Source organism: Scyliorhinus canicula, chromosome 2, assembly GCF_902713615.1.
Source record: "Scyliorhinus canicula chromosome 2, sScyCan1.1, whole genome shotgun sequence".
NCBI lineage: Eukaryota > Metazoa > Chordata > Chondrichthyes > Carcharhiniformes > Scyliorhinidae > Scyliorhinus > Scyliorhinus canicula.
The window spans coordinates 220,591,735-220,603,940 of record NC_052147.1 but is presented as its reverse complement, the minus strand read 5'-3'; positions in this window follow the sequence as shown (position 1 = coordinate 220,603,940).

Sequence of the window (12,206 nt, the reverse complement as noted above, 5' to 3'; positions counted from 1 at the left end):
TGCCCGGCGCGGAGCACCCTCTGTAAGGCCTGTGGCAAGAAGGGACATTTTGGTGCAGTGTGCCAGGCCCGCTCAATCGCTGCTATTGTCCCGGCACCCCCCACGTGCAGTTAGTGGGCGCCGCCATCTTCCCCTCCTCGGACCACGTGCGGCCCGTGGGCACTGCAATCTTGCTCTACTCACAACACGTGCGGTCTGTGGGCGCCACCATCTTGCCGGTCCCAGGACACGTGCGGCCCAAGGGCACTGCCATCTTGCCTGCCCCAGGACACGTGTGGACCATGGGTGCCGCCATCTTACCCACCTCAGGACCCCTGCCCGTCGGGCACCTCATCAGGCCACTCATCACCTGCAACCGCCGACAACCAGCCGCGTCTCGTCTTGGTCACGATTGACCAGTCTCGATCGCACAACCTCGCGATCGCTCGACAAAGGTGAAGGTCAACGGGCACGGGATCTCCTGCCTTCTGGACTCCGGGAGCACTGCGAGCTTCATCCCCCCGATACGGTAAGGCACTGCTCCCTCGCGGTACACCCCGTGAACCAGAGAATCTCCCTGGCCTCCGGATCCCACTCCGTGGCGATCTGGGGCTACTGCATCGCCACCCTCACCATCCAGGCTGTAGAGTTCAGCGGCTTTCGCCTCTATGTCCTCCCCAACCTCTGTGCTGCTTTGCTACTCGGCCTGGACTTCCAGTGCAACCTCCAGAGCCTAACCCTGAAATTTGGCGGGCCCTTACCACCCCTTACTGTTTACGGCCTCGCGACACTTAAGGTCGACCCGCCTTCCCTTTTTGCAAACCTAACCCCGGATTGCAAACCCATCGCCACCAGGAGCAGACAGTACAGCGCCCAGGACAGGACCTTCATCAGGTCTGAGATCCAGCAACTGCTGCGGGAAGATATCATCGAGGCCAGCAACAGCCCCTGGAGAGCCCAAGTGGTAGTGGTGAAAACCGGGGAGAAAAACAGGATGGTCGTTGACTACAGCCAGACCATCAACCGGTACACACTGCTGTGGTGATCTACCACTGTATATATATATGTGTGTGCTTGCATTAGGGGATGTACAACAGTACCTGTATTACCCTTATCCCTCTAGTACGGTTTTCCGGTAAGCCCCTGCCGGCTAGCTCCGCCCACGGGGAGCAGTATAAATATTCATAAGTTTCCCTGAGATGCCATTCTACAGCTGCAGCCGAAGGAATAGCATCTCACTGTAATAAAGCCTCTCTTGTACCGATTCGAGTCTTTGTGTGCAATTGTTAGCGCCACAATTTATTACAGTGAGATTTTCCAACATCATGGACATCAGAATTAAGCCCAATCGCCTGCAGCTGGATCCGCAGTCGCCGCACGCCAGGAAAGACTTTAACCACTGGCTGGCTGTTTTCGAGGCCTACATCACCTCAGCAGACCCTACACCATCGGAGGCTCAGAAGGTACAACTCCTGTACTCAAGGTTGAGCTCCAGCGTGTTCCCGCTGATTCAGGACGCGCCTAACTATGCCCAGGCCATGGAACTTCTCAAAGAGAATTACGTCCAGTTGACGAACACTCTGTTTGCGAGACATATACTCGCCACTCGCGTTCAGCAACCGGGTGAATCGATTGAGGACTTCTGGCGGGCCCTTATCCCTCTAGTACGGGACTGCGACTGCCAGGCCGTCTCAGCCATGGAACATTCGAATCTCCTCATGCCTTTGTGACGGGTATTGCATCGGACCCCATCCGGCAACGACTGCTGGAAGGGGCCGCTCTCGATCTTGCAGCAACAAAGACCTTAGCGCTCTCAATGACAGCCGCTTTCCGTAATGTGCAATCCTACCCGCCCGCCGCGCGGCCCACCCATCCTACCCCTCGTGGACCCTGCAACCGGCTCCACCGACGGGGGCCGCTCCCGCGCAGTATGCCTCCGCTACTCGCTGCACCGCGCACCCTCGGGTTCCCCGCTGCTACTTCTGTGGTTAGCAGAAGCACCCCTGCCAGCACTGCCCGGCCCGCACCGCAACCTGCAAATCCTGTGGCAAGAAAGGCCACTTTGCAGCGTTGTGTCAGGCCCGCGCAGTTGCCGCTATCGCGCCTGAACTCTCTCCCTCGCCTCAGCCGATCGCGCAATGGGCCCTGCCGTCCGCTGCTCCCGGAGCCATATGCGATCAGTGGGCGCCGCCATCTTTCTTCCCCGACTCCATGTGCAATCAGTGGGCGCCGCCATCTTTCGCCGCCCCGCCATGTGCGCACCAGGGGCGCCGCCATCTTCATCCTCCGACTCTATGTGCGTTCCATGGTCGCCGGCATCTTGCACCGCCCCCACAACGTGCGCTCCATGGTCGCCGCCATCTTGCCCCGCCCCCACAACTTTCACTGCATGGGCTCCGCCATCTTCATCCCTGCAGGTACTCCAGACACTGCCATTTTGTCCTCCCCTCGGAACTGGACCACGGGACCCGGGTCGCTGCCGCTACTCATCGGACTCTTCGGTCGATCGCCCGCTACTCGCCTCCTTGACTCTCGACAAATCCCGCCCTCGCAACCTGGCCACCGCTTCTACGATGGTGCTTATCAACAGCCACGCGACCACCTGCCTCATCGACTCAGGGAGCATGGACAGTTTCATCCATCTGGACACGGTAAGGCGCTGCTCCCTCGCGGTCCATCCCGCCAACCAGAGGATCTCCCTGGCCTCCGGATCCCACTCTGTCCCGATCCAGGGCTTCTGTCTCCGCCTGTACGTTCTCCCCAACCTCTGTGCGACACTTTTACTGGGCCTGGACTTCCAATGTAACCTCCAGAGCCTCACCCTCAAATTCAGCGGACCCCTACCTCCCCTCACCGTTTGCGGCCTCATGACCCTCAAGGTTGACCCTCCCTCCCTCTTTGCCAATCTGACTGCAGATTGCAAGCCTGTCGCCACCAGGAGCAGACGGTACAGCGCCCAGGACAAGGCCTTCATTAGGTCCGAAGTCCAGCGGGTGCTTCGGGAGGGTATTATCGAGGCCAGCAACAGTCCCTGGAGAGCCCAAGTGGTGGTGGTTAAAACTGGGGAGAAGCACAGGATGGTCGTGGGCTACAGCCAGACCATCAATCGGTACTCGCAGCTCGACGCGTACCCCCTCCCTCGCATATCTGATATGGTCAATCAGATTGCACAGTACCGGGTCTTCTCAACGAGCAAGGAGGGGACATGAGAAGTCTTTGGCAGGTAGGATCAAGGAAAACCCAAAAGCTTTCTATAGGTATGTCAGGAATAAAAGAATGACTAGGGTAAGAGTAGGGCCAGTCAAGGACAGTGGTGGGAAGTTGTGTGTGGAGGCTGAGGAGATAAGCGAGATACTAAATGAATACTTTTTGTCAGTATTCACTCAAGAAAAAGATAATATTGTGGAGGAGAATGCTGAGACCCAGGCTATTAGAATAGATGGCATTGAGGTGCGTAGGGAAGAAGTGTTGGCAATTCTGGACAAGGTGAAAATAGATAAGTCCCCGGGGCCGGATGGGATTTATCCTAGGATTCTCTGGGAAGCCAGGGAAGAGATTGCTGAGCCTTTGGCTTTGATTTTTAGGTCATCATTAGCTACAGGAATAGTGCCAGAGGACTGGAGGATAGCAAATGTGGTCCCTTTGTTCAAGAAGGGGAGTAGAGATAACCCCGGTAACTATAGGCCGGTGAGCCTAACGTCTGTGGTGGGTAAAGTCTTGGAGAGGATTATAAAAGATACGATTTATAATCATCTAGATAGGAATAATATGATTAGGGACAGTCAGCATGGTTTTGTGAAGGGTAGGTCATGCCTCACAAACCTTATCGAGTTCTTTGAGAAGGTGACTGAACAGGTAGACGAGGGTAGAGCAGTTGATGTGGTGTATATGGATTTCAGTAAAGCGTTTGATAAGGTTCCCCACGGTCGGCTATTGCAGAAAATACGGAGGCTGGGGATTGAGGGTGATTTAGAGATGTGGATCAGAAATTGGCAAGTTGAAAGAAGACAGAGAGTGGTAGTTGATGGGAAATGTTCAGAATGGAGTTCAGTTACGAGTGGCGTACCACAAGGATCTGTTCTGGGGCCGTTGCTGTTTGTCATTTTTATAAATGACCTAGAGGAGGGCGCAGAAGGATGGGTGAGTAAATTTGCAGACGACACTAAAGTCGGTGGAGTTGTAGACAGTGCGGAAGGATGTTGCAGGTTACAGAGGGACATAGATAAGCTGCAGAGCTGGGCTGAGAGGTGGCAAATGGAGTTTAATGTGGAGAAGTGTGAGGTGATTCACTTTGGAAAGAATAACAGAAATGCGGAATATTTGGCTAATGGTAAAATTCTTGGTAGTGTGGATGAGCAGAGGGATCTCGGTGTCCATGTACATAGATCCCTGAAAGTTGCCACCCAGGTTGATAGGGTTGTGAAGAAGGCCTATGGTGTGTTGGCCTTTATTGGTAGAGGGATCGAGTTCCGGAGCCATGAGGTCATGTTGCAGTTGTACAAAACTCTAGTACGGCCGCATTTGGAGTATTGCGTACAGTTCTGGTCGCCTCATTATAGGAAGGACGTGGAAGCTTTGGAACGGGTGCAGAGGGGATTTACCAGGATGTTGCCTGGTATGGAGGGAAAATCTTATGAGGAAAGGCTGATGGACTTGAGGTTGTTTTCGTTAGAGAGAAGAAGGTTAAGAGGTGACTTAATAGAGGCATACAAAATGATCAGAGGGTTAGATAGGGTGGACAGCGAGAGCCTTCTCCCGCGGATGGAGGTGGCTAGCACGAGGGGACATAGCCTTAAATTGAGGGGTAATAGATATAGGACAGAGGTCAGAGGTGGGTTTTTGACGCAGAGAGTGGTGAGGCCGTGGAATGCCCTACCTGCAACAGTAGTGAACACGCCAACATTGAGGGCATTAAAAAATTTATTGGATAAGCATATGGATGATAAGGGCATAGTGTAGGTTAGATGGCCTTTAGTTTTTTTCCATGTCGGTGCAACATCGAGGGCCGAAGGGCCTGTACTGCGCTGTATCGTTCTATGTTCTATGTTCTATGTTCAACAATTGACCTGAAATCTGCCTACCACCAGCTCCCCATCCGTAAATCGGACCGTCCCTACACTGCGTTCGAGGCGGACGGTCGACTGTATCAATTTCTTAGGCTTCCCTTCGGCGTCACTAACGGGGTCTCGATATTTCAGCAAGAAATGGACCGAATGGTTGACCGGTATGGACAGCGGGCCACGTTTCCATCTGCAGCCACGACCAGCAGGACCATGGCGCCAAGAACATAGAACATAGAACATTACAGCGCAGTACAGGCCCTTCGGCCCACGATGTTGCGCCGTCCTGTGAAACCCCTCTAAAGTCCCTCTACACTATTCCCTTATCATCCATATGCCTATCCAATGACCATTTGAATGTGTGTAGTGTTGGCGAGTCCACTACTGTTGCAGGCAGGGCATTCCATGCCCTTACTACTCTCTGAGTAAAGAACCTACCTCTGACATCTGTCCTATATCTATCTCCCCTCAATTTAAAGCTATGTCCCCTCGTGCTGGACATCACCATCCGAGGAAAAAGGCTCTCACTGACCACCCTATCTAATCCTCTGATCATCTTGTATGCCTCAATTAAATCACCTCTTAACCTTCTTCTCTCTAATGAAAACAGCCTCAAGTCCTTCAGCCTTTCCTCATATGATCTTCCCTCCCTACCAGGCAACATACTTGTAAATCTCCTCTGTACCCTTTCCAATGCTTCCACATCCTTCCTATAATGTGGCGACCAGAACTGCACACAATACTCCAAATGCGGCCGCACCAGAGTTTTGTACAACTGCAACATGACCTCATGGCTCCGAAACTCAATTCCTCTACCAATAAAAGCTAACACACCGTACGCCTTCTTAACAACCCTATCAACCTGGGTGGCAACTTTCAGGGATCTATGGACATGGACACCGAGATCTCTCTGCTCGTCCACACTACCAAGAATCATACCATTAGACCAGTACTCTGCCTTTCTGTTATTCCTTCCAAAATGAATCACCTCACACTTTTCTGCATTAAACTCCATTTGCCACCTGTCAGCCCAGCTCTGCAGCTTATCTATGTCCCTCTGTAACTTGTAACATCCTTCTGCACTGTCCACAACTCCACCGACTTTAGTGTCATCTGCAAATTTACTCACCCACCCTTCTACGCCCTCCTCCAGGTCATTTATAAAAATGACAAACAGCAACGGCCCCAAAACAGATCCTTGTGGCACACCACCAATAACTGGACACCAGTCAGAGCATTTCCCATCAACCACCACTCTTTGTCTTCTATCAGCTAGCCAATTTCTGATCCAAACTGCTAAATCACCCTGAATCCCATGCCTCTGTATTTTCTGCAATAGCCTACCGTGGGGAACCTTATCAAATGCTTTACTGAAATCCATATACACCACATCAACTGCTTTACCCTCATCCACCTGTTTGGTCACCTTCTCAAAGAACTCAATGAGGTTTGTGAGGCATGACCTACCCTTCACAAAACCATGTTGACTATCTCTAATCAAATTATTCCTTTGCAGATGATTATACATCCTATCTCTTATAAACCTTTCCAAGACTTTTCCCACAACAGAAGTAAGGCTCACTGGCCTATAGTTACCGGGGTTATCTCTACTCCCCTTCTTGTACAAGGGGACAACATTTGCTATCCTCCAGTCCTCTGGCACTATTCCTGTAGACAAAGATGACTTAAAGATCAAAGCCAAAGGCTCATTAATCTCCTCCCTAGCTTCCCAGAGAATTCTAGGATAAATCCCATCCGGCCCAGGGGACTTATCTATTTTCACACTTTCCAGAATCGCTAACACCGCCTCCTTATGAACCTCAAGCCCTTCTAGTCTAGTAGCCTGTATCTCAGTATTCTCCTCGACAACTTTGTCTTTTTCCTGTGTGAATACCGACGGAAAATACTCATTTAGCACCTCTCCTATCTCCTCGGACTCTATGCACAACTTCCCACTACTGTCCTTGACTGGCCCTACTCTTACCTTAGTCATCCTTTTATTCCTGACATACCTATAGAAAGCTTTAGGCTTATCCTTGATCCTACCTGCCAAAGACTTCTCATGTCCTCGCTTGGCTCTTCTTAACTCTCTCTTTAGAGCCTTCCTAGCTAACTTGTAACTCTCAAGCGACCCAACTGAACCATCACGTCTCATCTTCACATAAGCCTCCTTCTTCCTCTTGACAAGTGATTCAACTGCTTTAGTAACCCATGGTTCCCTCACTCGACCACTTCCTCCCTGCCTAACAGGTACATACTTATCCAAAACAGACTACTGGGGCCCGATCCCGACCGCATGTGCCCCCTCATGGAGCTTCCCCTCCCCCAATGCCCCAAGGCTCTCAAACAATGCCTGGGGTTCTTTTCTTACTACGCCCAGTGGGTCCCACAATGCGCGGACAAGGCCCGCCCACTGATCCAGTCCACACAATTTCCCCTCATGGCCGAGGCCCAACAGGCCTTCGCTCGTATTCGCTCAGACATAGCCAAGGCCGGGATGCACGCAGTAGACGAGACACTGCCCTTCCAAGTAGAGAGCGATGCTTCAGATGTCGCCCTTGCCGCCACTCTAAACCAGGCTGGCAGACCCATGGCATTCTTTTCCCGCACCCTCCATGCCTCCGAAATCCGACATTCCTCTGTTGAAAAGGAGGCCAGGCAATTGTTGAAGCGGTGCGGCACTGGAGGCATTACCTGGCCGGCAGGAGATTCACTCTCCTCACTGACCAACGGTCGGTTGCCTTCATGTTCAACAACACGCAGCGGGGCAAGATCAAAAATGACAAAATCTTCCGGTGGAGAATCGAGCTCTCCACCTATAATTATGAGATCTTGTATCGCCCCGGCAAGCTCAACGAGCCCCCAGACGCCCTCTCCCGAGGTACATGTGCCACCGCACAAGTGAACCAGCTCCATGCCTTGCATGAGAGCCTTTGCCATCCGGGGGTCACTTGGTTGTACCATCTGGTCAAAGCCCGCAATCTGCCCTACTCCGTCGAGGAAGTACGGACAGTCACCAGACTGCCAGGTCTGTGCGGAGTGCAAGCCACACTTCTATCGGCCAGACCGAGCGCACCTGGTGAAAGCGTCCCACCCCTTTGAACGCATCAGCGTGGATTTCAAAGGGCCCCTCCCCTCCACCGACCGCAACACCTATATCCTTAGTGTGGTCGATGAATTCTCTAGGTTCCCCTTCACCATCCCATGCCCGGATATGACATCTGCCAGCGTCATCAAGGCCCTGTTCTGTTCTGTTCGCTCTGTTCGGTTTCCCCGACTATACCCACAGTCACAGGGGATCCTCGTTCATGAGCGATGAGCTGCGTCAGTTCCTGCTCAGCAGGGGTATCGCCTCCAGCAGGACGACCAGCTACAACCCCCGGGGAAACGGGCAGGTAGAGAGGGAGAATGGGACAGTATGGAGGGCCGTCCACCTGGCCCTATGGTCCAGGAACCTCCCAGCCGCTCGCTGGCAGCAGGTCCTCCCTGACGCGCTCCATTCCATTCGGTCACTACTGTGCACCGCAACTAACAGTACACCCCATGAACGTGTTTTTGTCTTCCCTAGGAAGTCTACATCTGGGGTGTCACTCCCGACTTGGCTCGCAGCTCCAGAGCCGGTCCTACTTCGTAGGCATGTCAGGCTCCACAAGGCGGACCCTCTGGTGGACAAGGTACGCCTGCTCCACGCGAACCCCCAATATGCCTACCTGGAGTTCCCCGACGGCCGCCAGGATACAGTCTCGCTCAGGGACCTGGCTCCCTCGGGTGCCGATCCTATGCCCACACTCCTCCCTACCCATGCGCCACCCTCCTTTTCACCGGCGCCCCCGACTTCAGCCCCACCAGGTCCATTCCTCGTTCCCCTGCCCACACTAGAGGACATGGAATATTTCGGCTCGCTCCCGGAGTCATCCAGCCACTGGCCAGCTCCAACACCGGCAGCACCAACACCGCCAGCACCTACGCCGTCGACGCCGACGCTGTGCAGACGTCGCCACCACTGCTGTGTCGCTCACAACGGAACGTCCGACCGCCGGTCCGACTCAACCTGTGACAGGCACCGGGTTGCCCGATGGACACTTCGTTCTTTTTTTCCCCCCTCTGTAAATAGTTCACGTTTATGTATTATAGTTGCACGTCACCCCCGCCGGACTCATTCTTTACAGGGGATGAATGTGGTGATCTACCACTATATATATATGTGTGTGCTTGTATTAGGGGATGTACGACAGTACCTGTATTACAGGTTTTCCGGTAAGCGCCTGCCGGCTAGCTCCGCCCACAGGGAGCAGTATAAATATTCATAAGTTTCCCTGAGATGCCATTCTACAGCTGCAGCCGAAGGAATAGCATCTCACTGTAATAAAGCCTCTCTTGTACCGATTCGAGTCTTTGTATGCGCCACACGCAGCTCGACGTGTACCCCCTCCCACACATATCTGATATGGTCAGTCAGATTGCACAATACCGGGTCTTCTCGACAGTGGACCTGAAATCTGCCTACCACCAACTCCCCATCCGTAAGGTGGACCGCCCATACACTGCGTTCGAAGCAGACAGCCGCCTTTACCATTTCCTTAGGGTTCCCTTCAGTGTCACCAATGGGGTCTCAGTCTTCCAACGGGAGATGGACCGAATGGTTGTTCGGTACGGACTGCGGGCCACTTTCCCGTACCCGGACAACATCACCATCTGCGGCCACAACCAGCAGGACCACGATGCTAACCTTTCCAAATTTCTCCACACCGCCACTCTCCTCAACCTCACTTAGAACATAGAACATAGAACACTACAGCGCAGTACGGGCCCTTCGGCCCTCGATGTTGCGCCGACCTATGAAACCATCTGAAGCCTATCTGACCTACACTATTCCATTTTCATCCATATGTCTATCCAGTGACCACTTAAATGCCCTTAAAGTTGGCGAGTCTACTACTGTTGCAGGCAGGGCGTTCCACACCCCGACTACTCTCTGAGTAAAGAAACCGCCTCTGATATCTGTCCTATATCTATCACCCCTCAATTTAAAGCTATGTCCCCTCGTGTTGGTCATCACCATCCGAGGAAAAAGCCTCTCACTGTCCACCCTATCTAACCCTCTGACTATCTTATATGTCTCTATTAAGTCACCTCTCAGCCTTCTCCTCTCTAATGAAAACAACCTCAATTCCCTGAGCCTTTCCTCGTAAGACCTTCCCTCCATACCAGGCAACATCCTAGTAAATCTCCTCTGAACCCTTTCCAAAGCTTCCACATCCTTCCTATGATGTGGTGACCAGAACTGCACGCAGTACTCCAGGAGCGGCCGCACCAGAGTTATGTACAGCTGCAGCATGACCTTGTGGTTCCGAAACTCAATCCCCCTGCTTATAAAGGCTAGCACACCATATGCCTTCTTAACAGCCCTATTAACCTGGGTGGCAACTTTCAGGGATTTATGTACCTGGATGCCGAGATCTCTCTGTTCATCTACACTACCAAGAATCTTGCCATTAGCCCAGTACTCTGCATTCCTGTTACTCCTTCCAAAGTGAACCACCTCACACTTTTCCGCATTAAACTCCATCTGCCACCTCTCAGCCCAGCTCTGCAGCTTATCTATGTCCCTCTGTATCCTATAACATCCTTCAGCACTATCCACAACTCCACCGACCTTCGTGTCATCTGCAAATTTACTAACCCATCCTTCTACACCCTCTTCCAGGTCATTTATAAAAATGACAAACAGCAGTGGCCCCAAAACAGATCCTTGCGGTACACCACTAGTAACTGAACTCCAGGATGAACATTTGCCATCAACCACCACCCTCTGTCTTCTTTCAGCTAGCCAATTACTGATCCAAACCGCTAAATCACCTTCAATTCCATACTTCCTTATTTTCTGCAATAGCCTACCGTGGGGAACCTTATCAAACGCCTTACTGAAATCCATATACACCACATCAACAGCTTTACCCTGATCCACCTGTTTGGTCACCTTCTCAAAAAACTCAATAAGGTTTGTGAGGCATGACCTACCCTTCACAAAACCGTGTTGACTATCGCTAATCAACTTATTCTTTTCAAGATGATTATAAACCCTATCTCTTATAACCTTTTCCAACATTTTACCCACAACCGAAGTAAGGCTCACAGGTCTATAATTACCAGGGTTGTCTCTACTCCCCTTCTTGAACAAGGGGACAACATTTGCTATCCTCCAGTCTTCCGGCACTATTCCTGTCGACAAAGACGACATAAAGATCAAGGACAAAGGCTCTGCAATCTCCTCCCTGGCTTCCCAGAGAATCTTAGGATAAATCCCATCTGGCCCAGGGGACTTATCTATTTTGACATTTTCCAAAATTGCTAACACCGCCTCCTTTTGAACCTCAATTCCATCTAGCCTGGTCGACTGAACCTGAGTGTTCTCCTCGACAACATTGTCTTTCTCCAGCGTAAACACTGACGAAAAATATCCATTTAACTCTTCCCCTATCTCCTCTGATTCCACACACAACTTTTCACTACTATCCTTGATTGGCCCTAATCTTACTCTAGTCATTCTTTTATTCCTGATATACCTATAGAAAGCCTTAGGGTTTTCCTTGATCCTATCCGCCAACGACTTTTCGTGTCCTCTCCTCGCTCTTCTTAACTCTCCCTTTAGGTCCTTCCTGGCTAACTTGTAACTCTCAAGTGCCCTAACTGAGCCTTCATGTCTCATCCTAACATAAGCCTTCTTCTTCCTCTTGACAAGTGCTTCAACTTCCTTAGTAAACCACGGTTCCCTTGCTCGACAACTTCCTCCCTGCCTGACATGTACAATACATCAAGGAGAAGTGTGTGTTCAGCACGAACCGGTTAGCCATCCTCGGCTATGTGGTTCAGAACAGAGTTCTAGGGCCCGACCCCGATCGCATGCGCCCCCTCATGGAACTCCCCCTCCCCCACTGCCCCAAGGCCCTGAAACGATGCCTGGGGTTCTTTTCGTATTACGCCCAGTGGGTCCCAAACTATGCGGACAAGGTCCACCAATTCATTCAATCCACCGTTTTCCCACTGACGGCCGAGGCTCATCAGGCCTTCGACCGTATCAAGGCTGACATCACCAAGGCCGCGATGCACGCGGTCGACAAGACGCTCCCCTTCCAAGTCGAGAGCGATGCATCAGACGTTGCTCTG